Source organism: Palaemon carinicauda, chromosome 40 (assembly GCF_036898095.1).
Source record: "Palaemon carinicauda isolate YSFRI2023 chromosome 40, ASM3689809v2, whole genome shotgun sequence".
Classification (NCBI taxonomy): domain Eukaryota; kingdom Metazoa; phylum Arthropoda; class Malacostraca; order Decapoda; family Palaemonidae; genus Palaemon; species Palaemon carinicauda.
The window spans coordinates 65,894,059-65,906,558 of record NC_090764.1 but is presented as its reverse complement, the minus strand read 5'-3'; the positions used below and the strand labels follow the sequence as shown (position 1 = coordinate 65,906,558).

The 12,500-nt window shown below is 42.0% G+C and overlaps 1 protein-coding gene across 1 annotated transcript in view; it reads right to left on the bottom strand.

Moving 5' to 3' along the window:
* The window catches only part of LOC137631835 (facilitated trehalose transporter Tret1-like), a 495,928-nt gene extending 487,331 nt beyond the window's left edge, over positions 1–8,597 (bottom strand). Inside the window, exon 1 of the mRNA XM_068363841.1 lies at positions 8,469–8,597. The gene's annotated coding sequence lies outside the window, so the exon portion shown is untranslated. The remainder of the gene's footprint in view (positions 1–8,468) is intronic.
* Between the last annotated feature and the right edge of the window lie 3,903 nt (positions 8,598–12,500).

Genomic DNA, 12,500 nt, shown 5'->3' with positions numbered 1-12,500 from the left:
CGAAACTTGTGGGTCACGGGAGGGTGAGACTGACGGCTTAACTCCTAGGACTAGGATGAGGATGGTTGTGGGGCCAATGTTTATGTAAAAAGTGGATTGCAAATAATATCATCTTCCATGGGGGTAGATGGCTTTTTCCCAAAAATGTACCTTTATAAGAAGAAACGGTATAACAACAATGACGTTTCTTCTTAGTTTTAGGTATGATGGATTCAGAATTACAATAAAACAAGAGAATGACTTTCCTGTAAGATAGAAGGGAACGGCACTTGGGGCACTGTGAGAGTTGAGGAATTACGTTGTGTGCTATCAGGAAATTATCAACATTGGTTGAAGAATCATAAAAATCACCATGGAATTTATCAAATTATTTTAGGTACGGAATAATGCAGCCGTTACAAGTTTCCATAACTTCCTCCATCGCAAAATACGAAAAAATAAATCTCACTTGAAATGACGGACACCTTACTAGGACAAAGGATTCAAGGGAAAAGGATTTGGTGGAAGGGGTATGAACAGACCACTCAAAAAGATAAAGGAAGGGGGGTAGGGAAATATCAGTCGACAACCAACTTGTGTAAATTTTGAATACGTATCGGTTCGTGATTGGTTAAGGGAAAAACAACGGAGTCTAGAGGGTAAACATGAATGAACTAAATAGGGAAACTAGTCCAGAGAAAGTATTTATGGGAAAAAGAGGAGTGAAAAGGAAATAACAAAAGAAATAAAAACAATATAGGAAGATAAAATGGAATGTATGATAAATAATATTGAATGGGAATATAAAATTAGATGATTTTACCATGAGTGAACTGGATAGGGAAACTAGTCCAGAGAAAGTATTTATGTGAAACCTGGGAGTGAAAGGGAAATAACAAAAGAAATAAACCCAATATAGGAAGATAAAATGGATGAATGATAAATAATATTGAATGGGAATATAAAATGAGATGATTTAAAAGGTATACGATAATAAATCGAGTAATTGGAGGGGAAAAGCTTCTGCGAAGGGGGAGGGATTTTTGCGCAGGTCGAAAACTAGTACGTACGAACGTATTTACGTACGGGTGCTAATGTTAGCATGGAATGATAACATTTGATCTACATCAGACGATGGCAGCACTGGTTACTGTATTTTTTCATGAAATAATCTTTGTAACGGCACCTCCAAAGTTTATCCAGATATACTGTTTTGTATTTTCCTCCGATTATAATACATTCAAGAAGGTAATGTTTAGAGATGAAAAGGCTTGTTTTACGATTATATATCGTTTCCCCAGTATGTTTCCCCCACCCAAAACCCCGAGTTCCCACTGGGGGTCCCCCATTATCGTAGGATATAGATGTATATATATTTCTGAAACTATTCATTTGCAACGGGAACGAGTGTCATTTTCAAAGAGAGCGTAATTTTTTTATAAGAAAAAATTGTTGTTTTCCTAGGTTACATTGCCCTGTAATACACTACAATAAAACCAGAACGGTAAGGTTAGTTTGGGTAGGTTTGTTAGGTTCTGAGGCCTTTTATAAATCTTGAGTGTTAAATAATCACGTAGTCCCAGGTTCCTACCTGTGTCTGTCGGGAAGGGGGTATGTCCATAAGGATAGAACAGTTTATTTGCAGCGGAAATTAAAGGTTAAATTCGTTGAAACCATGTTATTTTTATTAATAAAATAAATTTTTGAATATACTTACCCGATAATCATGTAGCTGTCAACTCCGTTGCCCGACAGAATTCTATGGAGGGATACGCCAGCTATCACAATACTAGAAGGGGGTGTATTTACCAGCGCCACCTGTGGCCAGGTACTCAAGTACTTCTTGTTGACACCTCCTCAATTATTCCTCGGTCCACTGGTTCTCTATGGGGAGGAAGGGAGGGTCGATTAAATCATGATTATCGGGTAAGTATATTCAAAAATTTATTTTATTAATAAAAATAACATTTTTCAATATTAAACTTACCCGATAATCATGTAGCTGATTCACACCCAGGGGGGTGGGTGAAAAACCAGTGTACAAGACTAAAGGATAGCTAAGTATCCCGTATTTCATATAATCAGTTATCCACAATAACAATGAAATAATAAGTACCTGGTAAGGAAGTCGACTTGAACCGTTACTCTGCCTTTAATAAGATCGTCTTCCTTACTGAGCGCAGCGTTCCTCTTGGGAGGCTGAATCAACTCAAAGGTGCTAAAGTATACAGGGCTGCAACCCATACTAAAGGACCTCATCACAACCTTTAACCTCGGCGCTTCTCAAGAAAGAATTGACCACCCGCCAAATCAACAAGGATGTGGAAGGCTTCTTAGCCGACCGTACAACCCATAAAAAGTATTCAAGAGAAAGGTTAAAAAGTTATGGGATTATGGGAATGTAGTGGCTGAGCCCTCGCCTACTACTGCATTCGTTGCTACGAATGGTCCCAGGGTGTAGCAGTACTCGTAAAGAGACTGGACATCTTTGAGATAGAATGATGCGAACACTGACTTGCTTCTCCAATAGGTTGCATCCATAACACTCTGCAGAGAACGGTTCTGTTTGAAGGCCACTGAAGTAGCCACAGCTCTCACTTCATGTGTCCTTACCTTCAGCAAAGCAAGGTCTTCTTCCTTCAGATGAGAATTTGCTTCTCTAATCAGAAGCCTGATGTAGTAAGAAACTGAGTTCTTAGACATTGGTAGAGAAGGCTTCTTGATAGCACACCATAAGGCTTCTGATTGTCCTCGTAATGGTTTTGACCTTCTTAGATAGTACTTAAGAGCTCTAACTGGGCAAAGTACTCTCTCCAGTTCGTTCCCCACCATGTTGGACAGGCTTGGGATCTCGAACGACTTAGGCCAAGGACGGGAAGGAAGCTCGTTTTTAGCCAAAAAACCGAGCTGCAAGGAACATGTAGCCGTTTCAGATGTGAAACCTATGTTCCTGCTGAAGGCGTGGATCTCACTTACTCTTTTACCTGTTGCTAAGCACACGAGGAAAAGAGTTTTTAATGTGAGGTCCTTAAAAGAGGCTGATTGGAGCGGTTCAAATCCTGATGACATTAGGAACCTTAGGACCACGTCTAGATTCCAGCCTGGAGTGGACAACCGACGTTCCTTTGAGGTCTCAAAAGACCTAAGGAGGTCCTGTAGATCTTTGTTGGAGGAAAGATCCAAGCCTCTGTGGCGGAAAACCGCTGCCAACATACTTCTGTAACCCTTGATCGTAGGAGCTGATAGGGATCTTACGTTCCTTAGATGTAACAGGAAGTCAGCAATCTGGGTTACAGTGGTACTGGTTGAGGAAACTGCATTGGCCTTGCACCAGCTTCGGAAGACTTCCCATTTAGACTGATAGACTCTGAGAGTGGATGTCGTCCTTGCTCTGGCAATCGCTCTGGCTGCCTCCTTCGAAAAGCCTCTAGCTCTTGAGAGTCTTTCGATAGTCTGAAGGCAGTCAGACGAAGAGCGTGGAGGTTTGGGTGTACCTTCTTTACGTGAGGTTGAAGCAGAAGGTCCACTCTTAGAGGAAGAGTCCTGGGAACGTCGACCAGCCATTGCAGTACTTCGGTGAACCATTCTCTCGCGGGCCAGAGGGGAGCAACCAACGTCAGCCGTGTCCCTTTGTGAGAGGCGAACTTCTGAAGTACCCTGTTGACAATCTTGAACGGCGGGAATGCATACAGGTCGAGATGGGACCAATCCAGCAGAAAGGCATCCACGCGAACTGCTGCTGGGTCTGGAATCGGAGAACAATACAAGAGGAGCCTCTTGGTCATCGAGGTAGCGAATAGATCTATGGTTGGCTGACCCCACAGGGCCCAAAGTCTGCTGCAAACATTCTTGTGAAGGGTCCACTCTGTGGGGAAGACCTGACCCTTCCGGCTGAGGCGATCTGCCATGACATTCATATCGCCCTGAATGAGCCTCGTTACCAGCGTGAGCTTTCGATCTTTGACCAAATGAGGAGGTCCCTTGCGATCTCGAACAACTTCCTCGAATGAGTCCCTCCCTGCTTGGAGATGTAAGCCAAGGCTGTGGTGTTGTCGGAGTTCACCTCCACCACCTTGTTTAGCTGGAGGGACTTGAAGTTTATCAAGGCCAGATGAACTGCCAACAACTCCTTGCAATAGATGTGAAGTGTCCTTTGCTCCTGATTCCATGTTCCCGAGCATTCCTGTCCGTCCAGTGTCGCACCCCAGCCCGTGTCCGATGCGTCCGAGAAGAGACGGTGGTCGGGGGTCTGAACAGCCAATGGTAGACCTTCCTTGAGAAGAATGCTGTTCTTCCACCACGTTAGAGTAGACCTCATCTCTTCGGAAACAGGAACTGAGACCGTCTCTAGCGTCATGTCCTTTATCCAGTGAGCAGCTAGATGATACTGAAGGGGGCGGAGGTGGAGTCTCCCTAACTCGATGAACAGGGCCAGCGATGAAAGTGTCCCTGTTAGACTCATCCACTGCCTGACTAAGCATCGGTTCCTTCTCAGCATGCTCTGGATGCATTCTAGGGCTTGGAAGATCCTTGGGGCCGACGGACAAGTTCGAAAAGCTCGACTCTGAAGATCCATACCCAAGGAGACAATGGTCTGGGATGGAACGAGCTGAGACTCCTCAAAATTGACCAGGAGGCCCAGTTCCTTGGTCAGATCCATAGTCCATTTGAAAATCTCCAGACAGCGACGACTTGTGGGAGCTCTTAAAAGCCAGTCGTCTGACGGAGCCGGACACAAGATCATGATACTGCTGCACAGTCTGTAAACTGTCAATCATGGGCAAGCGAGGAAGTACAGTGACAACCCGAATCTGTCTAGACTGTCTGGGTCGTACAGACGACTCCTTAACGGGTTGCTGAGGTTGCCGCACTGCGTCACAACAAGTCACTTCTGTTGGTTGTTGAACGTCTTCCCCGTGACACATTGACTCCGTAAACAAAAAATCCTCTAACAAGGACTAAGCTTGGACTGCATGTCATGCAACACAGCTCAAGGTCTATGGGAGCAGGTGTGGTAACAGACGGGATTAGCGACTGAAGTGGAACCATTACCTTCCCTGTAAGCATGTTATGCTTAAATAAAAGTCCATAAGAGGTTATGCAGCTAAAGGCTCCCTCCAAATGACAGAGTCCTCAAGGGAATATCAGAAGGAGGGAGAAAAGAACTTTCTCATCTACAGGGACCTTATCCTAGAAAAGCTAAGTTCTCTGAGTGAGGGTTCACTGGTGCAAAAGCAGCAGACTAGAAGGCAACGTTATGAAACTGCTTGACAGTCTAGTGAGTTGGCAACAACCCAAGATGTGTTGAGAAGCATGCGGTAAGGTATGCAGAGCATGATGTATGCAGAGTATGCTGTATGCAGAGCATGCTGTATGTAGAGCATGTTGTATGCAGAGCATGCTGAATGCAGAGCATGCTGTATGCAGAGCATGTTGTATGCAGAGCATGTTGAATGCAGAGCATGCTGTATGCTGAGCATGTAGTAAGCAGAGCCTGCTGTAAGCAGAGCCTGCTGTAAGGAAAGCAGAGCGTGTGCATGGCGTTTAACATTTCTCAGAAATTCCATGACCAGTGCTAGAGTGCTTTATGCATGCTTGCATGGGGTTTAAACCATGGTATGAAAATGGAGGTAAGGTATGCTGAACAGCAGAGTCAGAACGAGCTGGAACAACAATAGTTGTGGTTTCCTCTTCAAGACTCCGTTGAGGGAACACCTGAGGCTCAGTCTGCAAAGGCTGAAAAAAAGACAAGCAGAAGGAAGGCGCATGGGTGGAGGAGGCTGACTCCTAGCATGAGTGGTTGAACCCAAGGGTTGCGCTTGCTGAGCGGTTGGCGGAAGCGGAGTAGCAAGTTCCAGTTCCTGTGGAATGAGCGGAGCGAGACGAGGCCGAGGCTGCGCAGAACAAGGTAAAGTTCTCGCAAGCAGAGGCTTCTGAGGCGCAAGATCAGGGTGCAAGGGTTGAGCTCGGTGCAGCAGCTGAGGAGACTGACTCATGGGCGGAAGAGGTTGTTGTACCTCAACCGAGAGTTGCACCACAGGTGGAGCAGCCAGGGGAGGAGGAGGAAGAGTGGAGTAATCCTCCTGATCCCAAACAGAAGGTTGGCTTAAAGAAGGCTGAGGCTGAACAACACTGGGAACAGCGAACTCCGAAAGTGGTTCAACATCGTACGCCTGGCAGATGGTGCTGCGACTAGGTGGAGCGAGCGCAGGCGGGTTGAGCACAGGCTGAGCGGGTGCAGGCGGAAGGAGTGCAGGCGGAGGCGGAGGTGCAACACTCTCAGCCCGACACTCACGCATCAAGACCGAAAGCTGTGCTTGCATGGACTGTAGTAGAGTTCACAACATCGTACGCCTGGCAGGTGGTACTGCGATCAGGCGGAGCGATCATAGGCGGGGGGGAGTGTAGGCGGAGGCGGAGGCGCAACACTCTCAGCCCGACACTCACGCATCAAGACCGAAAGTTGTGACTGTATGGACTGCAGTAGAGTCAACTTGGGGTCGGCAGACACTAAGGTCTGCTGAGGTAAAGCCTTAACAGCAGAGATCTGTTGCGGCAGAACCTTACTCCTCTTAGGTGGAGTGTAATCAACTGATGACTGAGGAGAGTCAGAGCTAACCCAATGACTGCATTCGGGTTGTGAACTTTAACTTCGTACGTCTGGCATAGGTCTGGACTTAACGTTTAAGAGGTCTTGAGACCTGAGACCAGCGTTACTCTGCCTTTATTTTCTCCCTAAATCTCTTCTGCAGACGAGCAAAATAAGGGCTCAATCGTCTGCGGGTGGGAGTGACGGGTCTCGGTAAGACACGCCCACAACCACCGAGGATACTTCTGTGCGCCGATCAAGGCCTGCTGAACCCTTATGCCCTTCGACATTGCTTCTCCCCTGGGCTTGGGAGCTTGCAAGAGGTCCCGGACTGGGAGAACGACTGGCGCGCACAAAAGTACCCTCACGCACTAATCACTTATCACTTTGATTTCTGTTTGCACTTATTTCACTGAACTCGAAACTTTAAGTGGTTTGTACCTGAAATACGCAATTCTATCCTTTCTCAAAGTTAGTAATTGCGAAAACAGAATTACAATGTAACAGAAAAATCTAATGAAAGATAATTCAGTGGCTGGAAAGAGACTAAACACTAGATCACTCTAGAAACGTTTACCTTCTTCCCCTAAAGAGACTAGGGAGAAGAGCAAAAACGATAACGACGTTACTCGTACGCCTGGCAGGCTTGAATGAAACGTTTATCCTCTTTCTCCCTCCGTCTCTATCTCTCTCTCTCTCTCTCTCTCTCTTGACTTAGAACCTGAGAGAAGAGCCCAATCATATCGTTAAAACATATTATTGTTAAAGGAAAAAACTGAAAAGTTCCTTTATTAGGATCAAAACCATTAAGTTAAGAAAGAATGAACAAAACGCTAGACACGGTTACTCTTACTGCAACGTGAAACCGTGAACATTCTTTCTCTATCGTAACGATAGAGTGCAAGTTGAACGTTCTGAACGTCAACAACTGCAGAGACAAAACAAAACGTTAGTTCAACTTTGAAAACAGTACGAGACTATCAAAGAAATTCTTTCAAAAACATTAAAATAGCATAATATGTTAACAGGTAAAACCGAAATGACGGGCTCAAAGTTTATTAACTTCGGTAAAAGACCGCCTACTATTAGGAAGGTCGAATATAAACAAATATAAAAATTAATTTTAATGAGTTTATAATAAAAGGAAGTTAATCGAAGAGGCCTATAAGAGGCGGAGAGATATAAAATAAATCTATAACTTTGTTAAGCAAAATTAAGAAAGAGAGTCTATACTCTCTTAGACACCAACACTTCCGTCTAAGGGAAGGGTCGGCCATTGAAAGGTGAACGAGAGTTCATACTCTCTCGTCACCATAATTAATCAAATTAATTCCAAAAGCTAACTAAGCTAATATAGAAGTTTCCAGTAAAGCGACAGCCGAAATCAAAGAGAAATACTTCACCAAAGTCGTGAAAATACTCCAAGAACATAAGCGTATCCCAGAACGTCTTGCCGGAAGCACGACAGAGGAATAATTGAGGAGGTGTCAACAAGAAGTACTTGAGTACCTGGCCACAGGTGGCGCTGGTAAATACACCCCCTTCTAGTATTGTGATAGCTGGCGTATCCCTCCATAGAATTCTGTCGGGCAACGGAGTTGACAGCTACATGATTATCGGGCAAGTTTAATATTGAAAAATTTAATTTACTATAGAAAAAGCTGTTTTTCCGGTTTTCCTAATAGAAATGTTGTCCCGTGTTGTTCTATAATTTTACCGATGATGCTAACATATTGATAACTTAGCTACCAAGCGACCAACTACGTAACGTTGCTGAATGCAAGAGAAGCCAATATGAATTTATATAATGCTTTAGAGTTATTATTGTTTGAGAAGAGAAAAATCACATAGGCTAACTTAAAAGACAATTATTGCTATAGGGCAAGAGTCCTGTACTTACATTAAGCCAAGCAGAGTAGAAGATGGATGCAGGCAAGCTTAATATAATTTCGGTCCAATTTCTTCACAATCATCATCATCGGTGTCACTGTCAGAACCACCATCACTATTACAGCAAGCAATATAAAAGTTCACTGTACTTTTCAAACTGGGGGGGGGGGCGTGGTATTCCTGCACTTTTGGGATTAAAAAAATACATTTAAACGATACATATACGCTCGGGGTGGTGGATACACGAAGATTCTTAACACACTGACTATTAATAGAATGCATAATTAATGAGATATTAATCGATTAAAGGTAAAATGTGAAATAATGACAGCGCACAACAAAAGTCGGCTTTCAAAACAAATGCTCAAGTTTGACGTGAGAGATAAACTGATAATACCAACTACTCAACTATTTCCAGGTCTTTAGATCAACAATAAATTGTTGATTTTATCTTTTTATACATTTAATAATACTTTAACAGTTATATTTAAACAAAATAAATTTTAATAATATCATTAAATTATTTAAATAACAAAATATTAGCAATGACAAAATTTGTTATTAATCGGTGCTGTTGGCAGCTCTTACGTTGGTTTGTTTACCGGATGCAGCCAACATTTCAGAATCATAATCATAATAACATTATTCCCATTTATTTATTTTAATCATTCCTATTCCAATTAGCTTTGTTCTGCTAGATAATAATTAAGATATAATAATATAGCTATAAATGTTTGAAAAGTCAAAACACGCCTTAAAAATAAACGAAAACATTGTAAGTATCTGTATGAACTAGTTGGCAGTTCGGTTGAGTCAGCTGATTAGCAAAAGTTAGGTCTAGTGATGATTGGCCTCGCCAGTAACAGGAGTTTAAATAGTAACACATATTCTGTTTCACTCAAAAATAAACCTTTTTCTGCTGCTTGTATATAATCAAACCATTCTCCTATAAAAACTGGTTCAACGGAAAAAAAAAACTCAACAGTTACAGCTACATTCATCTTAACTGGTGAACTGTGGATGAACTCTTTATCCCAAACTCAATGTCAACCCATATCAGTTTACTCTTTTGCTTGCTTCATAAAACTGCTTATCCTCTGCACCACAAATAGGCCTACTCAACACCTTCCACCTTGCCTTTAGTAACATTTCTTAGATATATGTCTACTGTAGACTATAGAGACTTTAAATATGCGGCCCCAAGTCTATACAATAAACTCTCACGAGACATCCGAATCTTGAAGATAGTGACGATTTAACAGTAAACGAGCAATACTCGTTGTGAAATGTTGAATGCTTTCGAACGAACATGATAAAATGACTGTGAAGGTCCTGTAGAGAGTAGCCTACTGTTCCCCTGCTCTATAGGACTGGATAAACAGTCCTTAAAGTAAAATCTACATGTATCCTTACATTTTTTTTACTTACACTTTAAAACTATATTATTGATAGAACTTCAATATAATCAATTTCACCTTGAAATCCTTATTATTGAGGACCAGATTACAAGGATAGCTTCCATTTTAGAATAAGTTGCTGCGACCTGAATGGCAACGTCTCTGCCTGATGATCGATCGCCAGGCGGGGGTCCGAGTCCCGCTCAGACTCGGTAGTTCCATTAGTGTCTGCAACCTTACTATCCATGTAATCTAAGGATGGGAGGTATGGGGGAGCCTATAGGTCTATCTGCTGAGTCACCAGCAGCTATTGCCTGGCCCTCCCTGGTGTTAGCTTGGGTGGAGAGGGGACTTGTGCGCTGATCATATGATTATATGGTCAGTCTCTAGGGCATTGTCCAGCTTTCTAGGGCAATTTCAGTGTCCCTAGCTTCTGCCATTCATGAATGGCCTTAAAAACCTTTTAAACCTTCAAAGAAAGAATCCTCACACAAAAGTTTGTCCTTGTGATGCAGAAATTAGAGTTAACCTGTTTTGGTGGATTTGAAATAAGAACTGAATATATACAGTTTTTTTGCTGTGAACTATTCTAGTGAAGTAAATTTCCAAAGAGATCTAGATGAGGTTTGAATATTGTATTCTGAAAACTCAAAGTTTAATCTGTCGCTCAAGACTCTTGAGTACGTCAGGAAGTTTTTTTTCCTTTTATTTCATTGATTGCTTTTCAAATTGATAAATACAGTTGTGTTTTTATGCTCCTTGAAGTCCTGATGCGTTGACTTCGAGAAAGATGAATTAGAAAAATAGCAACATCAGGACCATTCCATTATGTTCGTCTCTTGCTTGAGGGTACACTCGGGCACACTGTTCTATCTTATTTCTCTCCCTCTTGTTTTTACAGTTTATCTGTGATGGATCTAATCTAACGCTGTTACAGTTCTTGAATATTTTATTTTGATTGTTTATTACTTCTCTTATAGTTTATTTATTTCGTTGTTTCTTTTCCTCACTGGGATATTTTTCCCTGTTGGAGCCCTTGGACTTATAGCATCTTGTTTTTCCAACTACGTTTATAGCTTAGCCTGTAATAATAATAATAATAATAATAATAATAATAATAATAATAATAATAATAATAATAATAATAATAATAATAATACAGTACCATTATTATTAATAATACATTATTATTATTATTATTATTATTATTATTATTATTATTATTTGCTAAGCTACATTCCTAGTCAGAAAAGTAGGATGCTATGAATTTAAGGTCTCCAACAGGGAAAATAGCCCAGTAGAAAAAAGAAATAAGGGAAACAAAAACTACAAGAGAAGTTTGAGAACAATAACAACATTGAAATAAATCTTTCATATATAAACTATAAAAACTTGAAAATAACAAGAGGATTAAATAGTGTGCCCGAGTATACCCTCAAGCAAGAGAACTCTGACCCACGACAGTGGAAGACCATGGTACAGAGGCTATGGCACCACCCGAGACTAGAGAACAATGGTTTGACTAAATGAAGACTTATACAGTTTCCAGGTCAAACAGGGTTTGGTTCTTATTGATATATCAGACGACTACATCCATGGAAACATTTCAAAGCCTATAGGCCTATAATTTGTAAAGGAATTCCTATTCATTACCTAATTCGTAAGAAATAGAATCTTATATTAAGCTCATTGGAATATCATGATATACTTTTATATCTATATTTCTGCTTCAAATTTTAAGCTTTACACACACACATGCATATATATATATATATATATATACAATTTCTGCAATGTCCAATGAAGAAACAACTTATGTTTTCTAATCAATTATAAAAACTTTCAAAATTTGCATGCGTATTAAGATTAATCTTGATAACACCGACCTTATTTATAACATTTCCAGCCAGTCGCAAGATAGTAGAAGAATCATCTCAGGCAACAACAGTTTTTATTATGTTATTTCTCATGTTTTGTTAAAGGTTTAAAGGCTACTCATGAATGGCAGAGGCAAGGGGCAGTGACATTACCCTAGCAAGTAGGACTGACCACATATACATATGATCAGTGCTCAAGCCCCTCTCCACCCAAGATAGGAACAGGAAGGACCAGGCAATGAACACCCCAATACCTAGACCGAACCGAGAGTGTGAACACCACAGTACCTAGACCGAACCGAGGAGTATGAACACCCCCAATACCTAGACCGAACCGAGAGTGTGAACACCCCATTACCTAGACCGAACCGAGAGTGTGAACACCACAGTACCTAGACCGAACCGAGAGTATGAACACCCCAATACCTAGACCGAACCGAGAGTGTGAACACCCCATTACCTAGACCGAACCGAGAGTGTGAATACCCCATTACCTAGACCGAACCGAGAGTATGAACACCCCAATACCTAGACCGAACCGAGAGTGTGAACACCCCATTACCTAGACCGAACCGAGAGTGTGAACACCACAGTACCTAGACCGAACCGAGAGTATGAACACCCCAATACCTAGACCGAACCGAGAGTATGAACACCACAGTACCTAGACCGAACCGAGAGTATGAACACCCCCATTACCTAGACCGAACCGAGAGTATGAACACCCCAATACCTAGACCGAACCGAGAGTGTGAACACCACAGTACC